The sequence below is a fragment of the Bos javanicus genome, chromosome 29 (genome assembly GCF_032452875.1).
Source record: "Bos javanicus breed banteng chromosome 29, ARS-OSU_banteng_1.0, whole genome shotgun sequence".
Taxonomy (NCBI): domain Eukaryota; kingdom Metazoa; phylum Chordata; class Mammalia; order Artiodactyla; family Bovidae; genus Bos; species Bos javanicus.
Genome location: NC_083896.1, coordinates 30,064,315 through 30,072,296, shown reverse-complemented (window position 1 = coordinate 30,072,296; position 7,982 = coordinate 30,064,315). Strand labels below are relative to the sequence as shown.

Genomic DNA, 7,982 nt, shown 5'->3' with positions numbered 1-7,982 from the left:
CTGCAAAGACACAGCACAGCCCCGGCCGCGGTCAGCCACACTCTCCACCCAGTCCTGCTACCCTCCAGCCTCCCTGGCACCGCGGTGAGGAGGCGGCCACCGTCTCGTCTCTGATTCCCCAGTGACGGGAGCCGAACGCTAAGAAGTTATGATTCACCTGTGTTCCACTCCCATGAGGCGTCTCATGCCGTTAAATTCATGAAGGTGAATCACTCTCAGAATATGGAAAACATAAGATGTTCATGGATGGATCATGGGGCCCCTCGTAACCCTTAACCCCAGCCCTTCTCTCTTACTTTCTGGGCACAGGAATGAAAGGTTTCTGACTCTTCTCACATAGCAAACGCTCCAGTATGTGGCCTTCTGAACCCAAAGCTGAAAATCTGGTTTAAAGTCAGACTCCCTTAATGCAGGGGGGGAAGGCACAGACGCCTGGGAAGCCAAGTCCTCGTCCTGCCTGCTCCTTCCTCGGGACCCCTACCTGCGTCCAGGTGTTTAAGCTCCCTGTGCCCCTGCTTCCCCATCTGTCAGCTCAGGATAATAACAGCTCGCGTCAGAGGGTTGGGAGGATTAGCAAGTCAATACCCATGGAACTCTTAGACCAACAACGTCTGACACATAAGCAACACTATTTAACTACTGGCTATTCTCAACCCAGGGTTACTCACCCTTGACCTTGGCACCATCAAGGCCTAGGTAATCCTTTGCTGTGGGGGCTATCCTGTGCCCTGCAGGCTATTGAGCAGCACTTCAGGCTTCCCAGATGCTAGTCAAACCCTCTCTCCAGTTGTGACAACTACAACAAATGCCGCAGATATTGCCAAATGCCCCCAGAGGCGGGGACTGCCCCCTAGTTGAGAAGCACTGTGTTCATCGCAAGGAAACCTGGTCGTTTTCCTAAAGAGACTCCAGGCTAGGGTCCTTGTCCAGCAACACCTGGTTTTGGTTAAGTCCTTTTCCCTATTTCTATTAGCATCTGCCGCAACAGCTTGAATGTAGATCCGAAAAGCAGGAAACGGTGTCTTAAAAATCAGTTGGGATGTTTCTCAAAAGACCGACATCCTCCCCGATGCCAGATTCAGATGTGTTTCCCCGGAGGGGCCCCTGAGAGGGGGCCGCCCAGCACAGGCACCGCACACTCCGGGAGATTCTCAGGCTCGCCTACACACCTCAAGACCCAGCTGAGAACCACGACCCACACACGCACGTCTGGTCTTAGGATGCAGGTGATGCTCATTCCACAGGTGAGGGACGAGGTCACAGGGACTCCAGACGTACCCGACAACACGCTGCGGGACGGGCTTGGGACGGCAGGGCAGAGGAGGGCTGGAGCCACGGTCTTCCCGCCCTGAGGTCCATGCTCTTTCCACCCCTGCCTGTGGGCCCAGCATCGCTGTGCTGCAGCCCAGCCCAGGGCGGGCGTCCAGAGGCGCCATGTCAAGCACTTCCGTGACTTCCAGAAGGACCAAGGGCCCATCAGATGTAGCAGACCCACGGGCTGACACACGACTCCCCTTCCCGGCTGCGCCACCTTGGCTGTGTCATTAACCGGAGTCTCAACCTCCTCATCAGTTAAGGATGGTCATAAAACCGAGCCTACAGTGTGGCTGTAAACATTAAGGTGTTTCCTCAGAGCCACTGGAGGCGCTAAGTAAATGTCACCCCACTTCCTGGGAATCTCTGATCTGACCCTGAAAGGGAGGCACGGAGGCCTGTCACAACCCTCGGGGCCTTTCTCATGCCCACCACCCTGTAACAGTCCAGGGGTCACAGGCCAGAGGTCAAAGATCAAGCACAAACAAGATCTCAGGAGGCAGGGGACTGCCTGAAATAGATGGGATGTCACCCCCTTGGCCCCTAGCAGTGTAGCCTGGTGGAGAAGGGCCAGATTGTGACACCCATCAGCTGGGTTCAAATCCTGACTGTGTAACCTCGGGCACCTGAGACGCCAAAGAGCAGAGGGTGGGAAGTCTCTAGAACAGCAATCCCACCTGCACCCCCACGGAAAAGTCCCCCGCGAACGTCCTCAGCTTACTCCTCTGGGTCGCCTGGGTGGGGCATGGGGACCAAGGCTGTGAGCCCTGGCGCTCCCTCCCATGGGGAGACGGGCAGGGACGACCTGGAGAAGAGCCGTGCCCCACTGGCAACGCACGCACCGCCTTGGGCTCTCAGCCCGGGACTCCCCGGCCATTCCAGGCCGGAAACCCACAGGGCCTGCAGGCGTGCCCACCTGCCAAGGCTTGCCAGAGACTGTCCAAGCTGCTGGGAAGGGGGCGAGACGGGCCCCTCGCCAGGCCGGCCCCTCCTGTCCTCTCCTGAGCAGCAGGGAAGAATGAAAAGGCCCCGTCCAACTGCTCCTTTCTGCCCAGAGGAGACCTGCCCTGCTGCGCTCTGAGCCCCAAAGAGTCATCACTCCCAGCCGGGTCTCAGTCAGACCTTCACTCCCGGCATCCAGATGGACACTGCCCCCCAGTCTCGCCCAGGCCTCCCTGCAACCCCGCTGACCGTCCTTCCCTGCGCCGTCTCAGCTCCAGCCCTAGGACCTCCTAGCGACCTCCTCACACCTGCATTGACTCCCATCTCCAGGCCTTGAACCTGTTCCCCTGCTTCACCCGCTCAGGTCTCCGTCCAAGCACAGCACCCCTGACCTCACCACACCCTGGGGTTCGCCCTGCACGACCTGACCACGGAGGACAGGTTTCCTGCCTGATCCCCCCAGGGATGTCTGTCTACCTGTTTTACTGCATTATCCCCGGCACCCGGAAGAGAGCCGAGTATACACTAGGCACTCAGCAAATACCGAACAAACAAAAGAATGAATCCGACCTTCTTATTTTTTGGAATCTGACCTTTTTAGACTTTAAACCCAGGAAGTGCACTTCTTATCCCAAATGGAATAATACCTCTCTGGGGGGAAAAAAAAAGTCAATATATTTCCCAATGCTAAGTTTCTCACTGGCAGCCAAAAGCAAGCTCTGGTGTTTATCCAAATGACCTGCAACTGAGCTTCAGGAGGAATCTGGTCAAGAGTCAAGGCCTGATAAACACTCAAATATCGGATGAAAATATGTAGGGGACAGGATATCGACCCAGGGCCTCAAAAACAGCTCCCTTGAGATTACTCATTAATTGCAGACAGGGACACAAAGTGACCAGAGCATCATCCCTGTGAGATGAACTGACCACACAGACCTCCTGAGCTGTGCTGAGGTGCGTGCTCAGCTGCTCAGACATGTCTGACTCTTTGTGACCCCATGGACTGCAGCCCACCAGGCTCCTCTGTCTGTAAAATTTTCCAGGCAAGAATACTAGAATGGGTTGCCATTTCCTCCCCCAGAGGATCTTTCTGACCCAGAGATTAAACCCAAGTCTCCTACACTGGCAGGCAGATTCTTTACCACTGAGGTCACTTGGGAAGCCCGTGCCGTGGGGCGCCTGCCAACGTAACCTGTATCCCACTGCAAGGTGACATCACCTCCCAAACCCAGGGACACCCGATAAGACAAGTGGCTTCCCAGCTCCTCCAAGGTGTCAAAGTTAGGGCTGAGGGACTGCTCCAGATTAAAGGACACTGGAGACTGGACTGGATCGTGGACTGCGGAGGATGGGGCAGGGGAAGTTTCCTGCTTGAAAGTGGCATTGAAACAGCAGTAAGATTAATAACGGTCTCCACATCACGCAATGGTTTCGTATAAATGTGAAAGTTCCCCAAATTGACCATTTTACTCTGGTTCCTGGGAGACACACACTGACACGTTTAGCGATGAGGGGCTACCATGTCTGCAACTTACTTTTCAGTAACAGAGGTAATGGTGACAAGATATTACTGTATGTGTATGTGGCGAGAGAAAAAGGAAATGTGGCCATGTTATTAAATGGTGATTTTAAAAAAAAAGCCTTTTTTTTTTTTGCTTCACTGGGTCTTCCTTTCTAGTTGCAACGCGCGGGCCTAGTTGCCCTGCAGCATGTGGGATCTTAGTTCCCCAACCAGGGATCGAAGCTGAGTCCCCTGCATTGGAAGGCAGTTTCTTAACCACTGGACTAGCAGGGAAGTCCCCTGAAGAGCTTTTATTAAGGGAGTTCTTTGTACTATTTCTACAGTGCTTCTGTAAGGTTGAAAATTTTTTTCAAAATATAAATAAAAAGGTGTGGGTACCCTCTACTCCCTGGCCGCTCACCGCCAGCAGAAGTGCCAGCCACTGTTCTGAGCCCTGTGTGCCCATGAACCCACTCACTCGCCACAGCCAGTGTGAGGCGGGTCTCACTCTGGTGCCCGGGCTGCTCACAGGGAAGCTGAGGCCAGGGCTGGGCTTTGGCCTTGGCACCATGGGCCGGCCCCCGCAGGTCAGCAGACGGTGCTTCACCACCTGCCTGGCACCCTCTCTGCAAACCCCATTCAGCAAAATGACTTAAGGGGCCCCCTGCCCAGGATGAGAAGTTCCTGGCACCTCCCAGCCCAGAAGCATCTCCCAGTGGCTAAAGAAGCAACAAGGAATCTCCTGACCCTGCCCTCCTGCTGACATTCTTAAAAAACAAAAACAAACAAAAAAACTCTAAAACCCATTTCTCAAAAATGACCACAGTTTATTAAGAGAGCTTCCTTGTCAGAGCCTCCCTTCCCATCATGCTTTTTCAAACTTTGGTTTTATTTTTAGTTTTAAGGTATATCTTGCACATAAAAGTCAAACAAAGCTTGTTTTTAAATGTCTTCTGCTTCCTTCCCGAGCACCAATGTCAACTCTTTCAGCCATTTCTTTTGTCTCATACTTCCACAGTTCCAAATTACAAATATTTGTATATCTTGTTTCACTTTGATTTTTCAGTTTTATTAGTTAACCTCCCATTAGGGAAGATAAGGATTTAGCTTTTTTTTTTTTTTTTGATAGCTCTCAGTCAATCCTAAAGGAAGTCAGTTCTGAATATTTATTGGAAGAACTGATACTGAAGCTGAAGCTCCAATACTTTGGCCACCTGATGGGAAGAGCCAACTCATTGGAAAAGACCCTGATGCTGGGAAAGACTGAGGGAAGGAGAAGGGGATGAGAGAGGATGAGATGGTTAGCTAGCATCACTGACTCAACGGACATGAATCAGAGCAAACTCCAGGAGATGGTGGAGGACAGAGGAGCCTGGCGTGCTACAGTCCACAGGGTCACAGAGTTGGACATAACTTAGCAACTGAACAACAACAATCAGCTCTCTACAAAGAGTGTGAGTGCACATGTATACATGCACACATGCTCTTCTCCACCCTATTTTCACAACACAATCAGATCACAATTTTGGATAAATCAGTACTCAGCATTATCAACACCATTATGATGATGTAAATGCTGTCCACTGCTGAAGAATACACCATGAGTATTCTTCCTTGCAGCACAACTTCTGGTATACAGAGTTAACATTTACTTGTTTACTTTTCTATAAACTCGTCACACAAGTTTTATCCCCACAAGGACTTCCCTTTTTATAAATGTTTCCTCTTGATGTTAAAATTCATCAGACACAAGGACAATGGTGTGTTCACAGAGCCTGTGACCCGAGCCTGCAGGTGCCCCATGCAGAGCTGTGGCCTGGGAGCTCCGAGCACTGCCATCCTGAGGGGCCCTCCCCCTTGCTGTGTTGGGTACCTGGTTTCCCGGATCCACTATCTTCCTCTTTCAGATCCTTGTCCTCATTTTGCTGAACCAGTGCTTCTCAAGCTTAAGCGTGTATCAGGACGCCTGGGGTGGGGCATTTCTTTTTTTTAATTTTATATTTATTTTTGGCTGTGCTTGGTCTTTGCTGCTGTGTGGGCTTTTCTCTAGTTGTGGCAAATGAACACAGGCTTCAGTAGCTGCAACACGTGAGCTCAGTAGTTGAGCCTCCCGGGCTCTAGAGCACAGGCTCAGTAGTTGCGGCACACAGCCGTGTGGGATCTTCCCAGACCAGGGATCGAACCTGTGTCTCCCGCACTGGCCACCAGGGAAGCCCTGCATGCCTAACAGGTGCCCAGAAGATGCTACCACTGGTCTGGGGACCATGCAACAAGAACTAAAGTACAAACTCAAGATGTGTCCAGCGATATGGCACAAGGAAGATACACTGAAAGGCTTGGAACATCTGAAAAGGTCTGTATTCTACTGTCATGCTTAACAAAGAGCTCAGCTAAAGAATTCTAGGATAGCAATGACCCTCCAAGTCTGAAAGCAATCTCTGCAACCTTCCGGATTGTACTGCTGCTATTAAGAAGTCTGAGGCACTCTGATCCCAAGCCTGCGTACTGACCTGCTTTTTCCTCTCTGGCCCGTGTCCTGACTGTACTGATGGTGGTAAAGCAGGTTTATTTCCATCCATCAAGCTGGGCTAAGTGCCAGGCCTTTTCAATCTTGAAAATCATGTTCTTCAGTTCTGGAACTCATTTCTTTCTTTTTTTAATTGGAGGATAATGAATAACAATACTGTGATTAGTTTCTGCCATACATCAACATGGATCAGCCATAGGTATACATATCTGGGACCCATTTCTTCGATCAGTTTCTTCCCCACTCTCTCAAGCCCTATCTTTCTGGAACACTATTTAGATATTTAACTTCTTTGATTCGTCTTGTAGTTTTCCTTTCTCTCTCGTTTCCAGCTCTATATCTTTCTGCTCTACTGTTCAGAAAGTGTTCTTCATCTCCTGTTTTCATTTCCGCCATACTTTCAATTTCTAAGAGCATTTAAAAACTTCCTTTTTAGTAGTATTTTGTTCTTCTGCTTTTTTTTTTTCCCCCTGCCATGATGTTTTAATCTCCATGTCTGGAAGACTTCATGACTCAGGCCTGGGCTATGTGGAAACATAATGAGCTACACTTAAATAAACTTTCCTACCTTGAGAGTGAGTTTAACCTTGTCCAATCTTTTGCTTTCTTTGCTTTTATAATTTCTCTCTGAGATTAATGATATCTTTGAAAATTTCTTCTCCCGAATAGCTTCTATCTCCTCCAAGTCTCTTGCTTGTCCTTGGTTCCTTTTCCCTGCCTCTTCTTTTTCAACTGAGGCATTACTCAAAAGTCTGGCCAACCCGCCTGTCCGCTCACTCATATTTTAGAGTGTGAAGATGCTGGAGGGAAGCTTGCTGACACAGGAGAGCTTCATGACCATCAGGCTATTCCTCTGCACGTGATAGAGCCCCTGAGAGCTGAAGTCTTTTCTCTTGAGCTGCTCAGATTCCCCAGAAAATTCTTCCAATTTCACACATGGAGGTAGGGGCCTGGCAGATAGCACTGAGTGAGGAGGAAGAGAAGCAGGTGGGCAGAGGGAGGGCGGGCAGGGTTCCTCTCAGGGTTCACCGAATCTGCGGACTGCTACTTAACCATCTGCATTTCTGTGCCACGACTCCACTGACACCAAAAATCTCTAGACCCTCCGTTTTAACCTCTCCAGCGATGACCAGTCCTGTGAAGTGAAGAAGGGATTTCAGTGGCTGTGGCTCGCATTCCCCTTGGCCGGCTCAGGTTTCCCCTCTCCAACCTGCCACGCCAGTTCCTCCTCCTCCATTCGCCTCCTTGGTTTGTCTCCTCTCCCTCAAGTCTTAATGGGTTAACTTTATTTAAAGGCAAATCGTTTGAAGCCCTTTTGAGTGAGCGTTTTAAAGGAAGCAGCTGGGCACCTGAACTGCCCACTTTTAACTGGAAGCCCAGGTTCCTGTCCTCTGTCTCCCTCCTCGTACTTTATTTTTTCTTCTTAGCCATTTACTGCCACTTGGCCTATTTATCTGTTCTTTATGTTCCCCGCCCTGCAGCTGCACGCACCTCAGCTCCCTGAGAGCAGAAACGCTGTTCTGTGCACCGGGTGTGCCATGCCTGAAACAGACCCGAAATGAACTGTGACACGATCTACACAGCAGAATATATACTGTGCCAAGTTACTGTTACAAGCGTGTGTGCATGGACCACTACACGCACAGAAGTGCACACAGAGAACAGTCCAAAAAAGTCAGGACATGTTCTAAGATGTGA

General features: G+C 50.4%; 1 protein-coding gene across 4 annotated transcripts in view; it reads right to left on the bottom strand.

Moving 5' to 3' along the window:
• ST3GAL4 (ST3 beta-galactoside alpha-2,3-sialyltransferase 4) overlaps window positions 1–7,982 on the bottom strand; it is a 90,223-nt gene that overhangs the window by 62,787 nt on the left and 19,454 nt on the right. The window lies entirely within an intron of this gene.